Genomic DNA, 9,708 nt, shown 5'->3' on the forward strand with positions numbered 1-9,708 from the left:
AATTAGTCATACTATTTGAACTGCCTACCATTAAGATCAACTCCAAGGACCTGGGATAAAAATGAAACAAAACAAAACAAAGCAGCTTGTATCAGTTACTCTTTTACAAGTTTCCTTACGTTTTCTAACTCTTCTCATGAAGTCACAAATGTTTTTTTCATATCATATGTGTGCAGTTAGTATTTTAAGGAAAGTGACCAAGAAGAATGAGCTGATGATACCAATAGTAATGGGTGAGCCTATGATATTAATAATAATGATACAAATAGCCATTAAAATCATCAGAGAGTTTAATGCTATGTAAACTACAGTTAATCCTGGGATTATATATAACACATCATAACCTATTTCTTTTTCATGCAGCAAATCTGTCACTCAATTTTCATTAAGAATGAAAGGGGAACCCTCTTACACTGTTGGTGGGAATGCAAACGGGTACAGCAATTCTGGGGAACAGTATGGCGATTCCTCAAAAAGTTAAAAATAGAACTACCCTATGATACAGCAATTGCACTATTAGGTATTTACCCAAATGACATAAAAATATAGACTTCAAGGGGTACATTCACCTTCTTGATGTTTACAGCAGCATTATCAAGCATCGTTAACAATGGCCAAACTATGGAGAGAGACCAAATGACCAAACGTCCACTGACTAATGAATGGAAAAAGATGTATTGTATATTATATATATATATATATATATATATATATATATATATATTTATATACTTAATATAATATATATATTATATTGTATATGTATATGTGTACATAGTATATATGTATTGTATATTATATATATAGATATATAGATACATATAATGGAATATCACTCCGCCATCAGAAATAATAAAATCTTGCTATTTTCAACAAGGTGGATGGAGCTAGAGTGTATTATGCTAAGCAAAATACGTCAGAGAAAGACATATGCCATATCATTTCACTCATATGTGGGATTTAAGAAACAAAACAGATAAACATAGGGGGGTGTGGGGGAAAGAGAGGGAAATGCCTGTAGGAGACTCTTAGAGATTAGAGAACAAACAGGGTTGATGGAAGAAAGTGGGTGGGAGATGGGCTAGATGGGTGATGGGTATTAAGGAAGGCACTTGTTATGATGAGCACCAGTGTTGTGTGTAAGTGATACTATTCCTGAAACTAATATCACACTGTATGTTAACTAACTAGAATTTAAATATAAATTTGAAAAGAAAAGAGTGATAGTAGATAAGTTGTAGAATCTCCCATTTTATTATAAATGTTTCTTAAAAGAAATGGCATTTTTCTAGGGTCCAAAATAGCTTTTACAATTCAACTTAGCGTGTTATTGTGCTGAAAGAAAGAGAAGTATGTTAAGCCCGTGGGTTTATGTGATTTAAGCAGAAGTTCCCTTTAAATGCAACAGATTTATTTTATCTTCTTATAACCACACATAAACGGAACATTCATGTTGTAGCTCATGATAACTGCATGGCAGGAAGTAAATCACAAGACCATGTATGGCCTGTGGTTAGTGGAGAACACAGACAAACAAACCAAAAATTAAATTCAGCCAAATACTTGTCAAACATTAGAGAAGAAAATTTCCTGCCAGTAGACCTCAATACTTTTATACATTTAAAGAAAAAAAGATGATCTTTTGGTCACGTTTCAAATCCATTTCTTTTGAACTGTAAAAGTAGCATCCCTTTAGTTCCCATGTATCTTGGCCACAAAAGATTCTATGCAGAAGATGTTTTTAAACATTGTTAGGATTATAAATATGTACCTATAAAGACATTTATAACCTCTTTTAGATTTTTCAGAGGTCAAGCTCATTAATTATGTTAATTTTCTGTTATTACAGATTTCTCCCATATTCTTGCTCTTTTCTCATTTTAATTCTTGTATATTTGCTTTTTTATACATTAGAAACTTGTATTTTCTTTGAATGCTAATTGTATTTCTTTTATTATTCTTTGTTTTTTATTATAACATATTTAAGAGAAAAAAGGATGAGTATTAAAGTATTTCATGTGACATTGAAAGCTTTCATCAAACCCTCTTAAATTATATTCTCTCTCATTATCCTCAAAAATTAATTGAAATCGTGTGCTGAGGTTATATTTTCTTTATGCATATCTTTGTTATTTTCTAATTACATATTACTATTAAATGTTAAATAACACCATTCTGTGCATTTTATTTTATTATTATTTTTTTTTAAGTTCATTTATTTTGAGAGAGAGTGAGCACACACGAGCAGGGGTGGGGCAGAAAGAAAGGGAGAGAGAGAGAATCCCAAGCAGGCTCCATGCTGTCAGCACAGAGCCCGACATGGGGCTTGATCTTACAAACTGTGAGATCATGACCTGAGCTGAAATCAAGGCTCTGATGACCAACCAACTGAGCCACTCAGATGCCTCACCACTGTGTACATTTTATTTTATTTTATTTTATGTATTTTATTTTATTTTTTCAGCGTTCAGTAAAATTTTATTTTCTCCCTTCAACCATAATAATATGACATCCAAATTTTGTTTTCACCAGAGAGTCTGTAAACACAGGCTTTATCCAGCCCCATTACCAGCAATGCAAATGCTGCTTCTTGAAATGGTTCCACCATGGAACCTCTGGTCATCCAATCCAAGTCACCCCCTTGCCTGGCTTTGTCTTCACTATACCATGCAACTACTTGACTGAATTGCATTCCAGACTTTAACTTTTTCGTGGCTTCCATGCTTTTCCCACAGTTTTCACACAGAATGTGTCTGACCTTTACTGCATTGCCACCACCTTCATGACCCTGAGTCTTCTTGCCAGGACTGTCACCTGATGGTTGCTCCCCCTTTCCCCCCTTTCCCTGAGCCTCTTTCTCCCTTAGGTGGCATCTTCAAAACTTGAGGCTCAACTCTCAACTCTTTTGATTCTCATACCTACATTTTAAACTATAAATTCATAAGGCATTGTATATCTCATTTTGAAATTTATATTTTCATTTGCATTGCTTTACACTTCTCCGGTCCTATGGTCCTATTTAACAATTCTCCTGTGTTAACCTGTATTTGTTTTCCATCATTATTATGTAAAATGTTGAAGTGTTTGTTGGTGATGTTACTTTGTGCATATAGGCAAGTGGTTTTCAAGATACATATCTAGGATTGCCTTAGTTTGTTGCAAAGTCAGTGATACATTGAAGAGCATGTCTGTATTAATTTATCTGTTCTTTGAAATGTGCTTTTATTGGAATATTGTTCAGGGGTTATCCAGTAAGGTAAATACCAAAATGTATTCCCTTTAATGTTTGATGACATATGGTCATAGATTTGTCTCTGATCATAGATTTCTTTATTCTAGTAGTTCCACAGGAAGTTTAAGTAATATTCTCAGTTTTGTTTTCTCTGACTCATGGATAATTATTGTTATTTCATTTACTATTTTTCCATTATAGTTTTGCTTTAATTCAGGCTATTGTTATGACTTTCTGCTTTTGTTTCTGAAAAGATAGCTTTTATTGCCCTCAAACAAAAGTTTTTCTTAAAATACATTTTTGTGGGGTGCCTGGGTGGCTCAGCCGGTTCAGCATCCAACTTCAACTCCGGTCATGATCTCACAATTTGGGAGTTCGAGCCCCACATTCGGCTCTGTGCTGACAGCTCAGAGCCTGGAGCCTGCTTCGGATTCTGTGTCTCCCTCCCTGTCTCTGCCTTTCCCCAGCTCGTGCTCTGTCTCTGTCTCTCTATCTCTTTCAGAAAAATAAATAAACATTAAAAAATATTTTTGGTTCTTTGGCTCTTTAAGTGTATTATGCTACATGAAATAAGTTAGATGGACAAAGGGCAACTACTGTGTGGTTTCACGCATATATGGAATCTAAAAAAAAAAAAAAGAACAAAAAAAATCAATACAAAAACAAACTCACTGATACAGAGAACGTATTGATGATTACCAGAGGAGAAGGCGGCTGGGGAGTGGGCAAAATAGATGAAGGGGTCAATTGAATGATGATGAATGGCCACCATACTTTGGGTGGTGGTCACTCTTCAGTGTATACAGATGTTAAATTATAATGTTGTACACTTCAAGCATATATAATGTTATATACAATTTTACCTCAATTAAAAAATAATACTTATGTTCTTTTAGTAGATTTTTAAAGAGTAATTTTTCCTAGTCTTCTAGACTTTCATTGTTCTGGTGTATAACTTTTCACATTTTTTATTTAAAGTGAATAAATTTGCAGGGTGCCTGCATGACTCAGTCTGTTAAGCGTCCCACTTTGGCTCGAGTCATGATCTCATGTCCTGTGAGTTCGAGTCCCACATAGTGCTCTGTGATGACGACTGGGAGCCTGCTTTGGATTCTGTGTCTCCCTCTTTCTGCCCCTCCCCTGCTCATGATCTCTCTCTCTCTCTCTCTCTCTCTCTCTCTGTCTCAAAAATAAAAGCAAAACATTAAACAAATTAAGACAAATAATTTTGTAATTATTGAAAATGTATTATATATGTATATCCCTCTCTTTGCTTTGCTACTTTTCTCCTTAATTGCCATTCTTTTGTCATTCTCCACTTTTTTTTCATTAACTTGCTATGTTAGTCATGTAAGATCCTTAATAGTTTTAAGAGCAAGTTAACTTGAATATGAATATTAGAAACAAGTACATATTTAAACATCTGTGACTCTCCATACAATATTCCAGAACACTGTGTGAGCTACTCTCTATCTTGCTCTTATAGAACAATTTCAAAAAGAAGCACTTCCATCATGAAGGATAACTATTTTTCTGATGGGTAATATCCCTAAGGTTTTTGTAAGGACGGTTACATTGGGGAAAGATGCATTAGTTTCCTTATTCTCCAACAAGGTTCTATTTAATGAGTGAAGCATGTGCATTCCAACAACATTCTTCAATATAATATTAGATGTACCTTAGTTAATGATATATTTTCAACAGTTGAGCCAACATATTTCCTGGCAGTGTTAGTTTCCTTTTGAGAATTTCACCATCTTCTGCGTCCTGATGAATATTTGTGTACAAGTTGGGGAACACTGTATTTGAGTCTGTGGGTTAAAGGTCATTTTATAATCATTTGCCACCATAAAAAATATATTTGCTATCAAAAGAGATGTGTTTAAGAGTACATATTAGACAAAAATACATCTATAAACGAATAAAAGTCACAATGTCAGAGAAAGGGATAGATTTAAACTCACTGTTTCATTTAGTTGTTTATGGAATGAAAAACATTATTGTAGCAAAATATAGGCAAGAGCTGAATAGAAAGTGTTGACCATGAAAAACTAACAGAATCCATATTATTATCTGGGAATCTGAGCAAAAGTATTATCACTAGGTGAGGATGGCATATTTTCGAGGGCGCTACCTGAAAACTTTCTGATTAGTAATTCTTCAGAAGATTTTGCAATGACCATCGTATAGGGCTCCCCAACACAATTAACCAGGTCCACTGGTTTAATTCTGTTGTAGGAGACTTCCTATAGTTTGAAGGGAAATGATCTTATTCTATGTGGATATTTGTTTTCCTTTCCTCCCTTTGGCCTCCCTCATGACCTTATTTCTTCTCTAGTTTGGATTCTACAGATAACGTATGGGAATAAATCCTATATTATCATGGACATAACTCAAATTAGCCTTTATGCCTTGTGAAGAAAATTGCCTTTGGCCGAGGCATCGTTACACATAATGGTCTACCATGCAGGTTTATGCAGAAGAATGGGAAAGTGGTCGGGTGGAAAGCATATTGTCGGTCCTCCTCCCCATGTAGAATTAGAAAGATTCAACTCTCTTGTTTTTTTTTTTTCTTTTTTTTTTTAATTTTTTTTTTCAACGTTTATTTGTTTTTGGGACAGAGACAGAGCATGAACGGGGGAGGGGCAGAGAGAGAGAGGGAGACACAATATCAGAAACAGGCTCCAGGCTCTGAGCCATCAGCCATCAGCCCAGAGCCTGACGCGGAGCTCGAACTCCCGGACCGTGAGATCGTGACCTGGTTGAAGTCGGACGCTTAACCGACTGCGCCACCCAGACGCCCCTCAACTCTCTTGTTTTTATAAACACCCTAAACGGAATTGTTCTCTGAAGTTAACTTATTTACCCATTATAGTTTTCTGACTTGAGAAAATAATGCAGTGTTTTTACTTACTTCCCGAAAAGGAAGGACAATAAATGATATACTGAATTTTGTAAAGGGATATTGTCACCTCTCAGACTTAGTTATGTTAAACAAAATACAAAATCCGGTATTTGCACAAAATGATACACATTTATAAAATAAGCTTATTTCCATAGCAGCAATGATAGATTTAAACTGTCATTAGCTTCATGGGAAATATTTAGAAACATTGGAACTTCTTAAAATACTTTATACATATCTATCCCAAAGATATCAAGAAATAGAAATGTTTATCATTTTATTTGGGGATTTTTGGAACCTTATGTTAAAATTGCAATTGGCTATGTTAAGTTGATTGTTTACGGGTTATTTTAAAATAAAAGTTCAGGTGAATTTTACTGACCCCTTGGGCATGTGTTCAGATTAGAACAAAGTGATGAAAAAATCAGTTTTATCTACTGAGAAATATCATTTTGTGTTCTGAAAGGCAGAGAAATACAATATGCTTGGAAAGATCTCCTGGGGAAGTTGTATATCTTCTGGGATCATAGCAGTGAGCTTACTTGGGAATGTAGACATTTCTATTTTCAACTGTATGTGACTTCTTAAAGAATAACAGTAAAAACTACATTCTCTCAAGAATTAGAATTATTCTTTTTATTTTATTTTATTTAGTTTTAGATTTTTATTTATTTATTTTGAGACAGAGAGTGTGACCAAGGGAGGGCCAGAGAGAGAGGGAGAGAGAGAACTCCAAGTAGGGTCCCCGCTGTCAGTACAGAGTGCAATGTGGGGCTTGAACCCACGAACTGTGAGATCGCGACCTGAGTCAAAAACAAGAGTAGGACAATTAACCAGCTGGGTCACCCAGGGGTCCCTCTATTCTATTTTAAGCATAATTGTCTCTCTAGTTTTAAGAGATTTTCAGATTACATCAGAGTGGCAGTTTCCCCTCTGAATTCTCCGAAAAACTGATGTCTGATAATGGGTCAGTATCCTGTTGACTGAGTAAAAGGAGTATCTTAGATTTTATTTTCTGTTTCTGTGAATTTCAGTCCTGCTGCCTTAATACAACAAACTATTTTTATTTTTCTTTTCCCTTTTTCACTCATACAAAGTCCACTGAAGGTATGGAAAACTCTCTAGGCAACTATCTGGTACAGGGCAACTTCGAAATCAAACTTAGAACGGTTGCATCATGCCACAGGTGCATAATCACATGCAGACTTTCACAGACAGCACGCATGCACAAACACACACCCACATGCACACATGCTAGAGAATCTTATGTCAACAATTTATTTCCTCAAACTGGAAGTAATACATGTTGCTCGCACTACCTTTGTGTGTCTAAAGCAATGTCTAAAGCAAACTACTTGACCCCTGGCAAACACGGGAAGGTAGGCATGTAAATCTTCCTTGAGCCTGGGAGAAGAGAAGGACTGAGTGTAGATGAGCTTTAGTGTGACAGCTACCCTGGGCATGCTGGGTAATCAGGCACATGGTTAAAAATAAAGGCCTGACACTCATTTGTGGTCAAGGTACCATTCATCTAAGAGTATAACTGTAACATTCTGAAACATCATGGCCTTTCGTGGTTGTATCACAGCATAATTGTAAGAAGTTCAAATAGTAAAATACTGAAGAACTGATCTTGTTCCCTTTCCATAAATAAGAAACAGTAGCCTCAGAGTGAGTAGATAAATTTACAATGTTCATGTACTAATAATTTATCTTACTGAGATTAGTACCCACTTCAGTTTGGCTCCAAAGTCAATGGTTTTCCCATGATGCTGCAGTTTTCCAAGAGTGACAAGAGCTGACACAATGTCTTTCATGTTACTAATGAGGAAATTGAAGACACAAGTCATTAAAGGAGGTGTCCCGGGACTTACTATTAGGTAGTACAAGAGTCACAAGGAGAATGCAGGTTTTCTGAAACACTGTCCTGAGGATAAAAAGAAAGAGGATAAATAATTTGCTTTTTGGCACAGAACTTTGGAGGAAATCAGCATTCCAAACATAGGATGTGATGATTAGGAGTCACAAATAATCCTTAGGGCCACAAATGTAGACATCTGCAAGGGCTAAAAGGAGGAACGAGAGTTTGACCTATAACCTCCTGAGAAAGTGTGAGGCAGGGAGTGGGGGGTGTCTTGTTTTCAGATAGATCGATCCTGAGTGTGCAGACCCCAAAGTAAAAAAATAGTTGAGAAAATTATCCAATAGTTGAGAAAATTATGTGAGTGAAGAATTAGAGATAATGAGGCCCCCGAGAAGGCAGGAAAGAGTGAGAATAAGAACATCCAAGGAGATTTTAATGCTCACTATTTTTTTGTAAAATATTGGAATGAATAATTAGCAATATCATACATTCTTCAGTGAAAATTACTTGGGAGTAATTTGATTTATATTTAGGGGTAACAGTTTGCCCATACTTTTACTATTGGTTTCAGTGATTCATAACAGGGAAAGGAAGAACTCAAAACTATAATAATAATAATAAATAGTTGATGTCTGTATATATAAAGATGCAGTGGCTTATTTTCCATATATAATCCTTGGTGTGAAAAGCTTTTAAATTTTACCCACAAATACTTAAACAGCTTCTCAAATCTGAAACAAATATATTTACCATATTTGTCTTGTTGACACAAGTATATAGTTTGCTTTGTTTTGTTTGTTTGTTTTATCGCTTTGTTTGCTCTTAAGATGAATATGAATGCCAGAATTTAAAAAGTAATGTAAATAATATGAGCTACGTTAGACCCCAAGCTTATCAACAAAAACTGTAGTCTATATAAAAAAAATAAGTTGTTAATTTATTCTTGGGTTGGCATTTATTAGTTAAGTGAAGTTACTTAAAAAACACACATGGATTTCATCATATAATTGAGCTAGATCACTAACAGTTGGCCATTTTTCAGCTTATGAGACATGTATCTGGGAATCTTTGCCTAGAAAAACTCATGCTAAGACTGACAAAAAACAACAGTTTTTATATCCCAGCAAATGTTTTGTCTTATGATAGAAACAAAACAAATACAGCAAGTATTTTACCATGAAAAGTCTGTGAATTTTTGAGTATTTACCTTATTTGCATTATTGAGAGATAAAAATGAAGTTTAAAAGTGACATTTAGTGACACTGCACATTTAAATGCAGAAGTACGGTGAGGTGTTTTAGTCTCATTTGGCTGTCTTCAAATTACATGCGCCACGAAAAGCTGGGGTTGGTTTCTCAATTTCAGAAATTAGCCCACTGAAAGGTCCGATGGAAACGCAAAAAGTGTAATGAAAATGTATTGACATCCAGGTGTAGGCATGATCCAATACAATGTTTCAAATCTTACGTTACTATGTAGACTCGAAAAATCATCTCACTCTTTACATGGATAATTTCTTTTTAAGAATGACAAAGGATACTTAACAGGCTATAGCTGTTCATAATAATAACATAATACAAGTATTACCTATATGCGCAGCCTATAGGTGACTACTGTCACATGTTTTTCTTGACTTATCTATGCTATGTAAAGATGTAAATCATTTGTAATCTGTCTCCCTGTTACTGCAGTATTGGTGACCCTTTA

General features: G+C 35.1%; 1 pseudogene; it reads right to left on the bottom strand.

Moving 5' to 3' along the window:
* Positions 1-2,478: 2,478 nt before the first annotated feature.
* LOC121035744 (peptidyl-prolyl cis-trans isomerase NIMA-interacting 4-like) lies at positions 2,479-2,891 on the bottom strand (annotated as a pseudogene).
* Between the last annotated feature and the right edge of the window lie 6,817 nt (positions 2,892-9,708).

This window comes from Herpailurus yagouaroundi, unplaced genomic scaffold, assembly GCF_014898765.1.
Source record: "Herpailurus yagouaroundi ecotype Mexico unplaced genomic scaffold, PumYag 162, whole genome shotgun sequence".
NCBI lineage: Eukaryota > Metazoa > Chordata > Mammalia > Carnivora > Felidae > Herpailurus > Herpailurus yagouaroundi.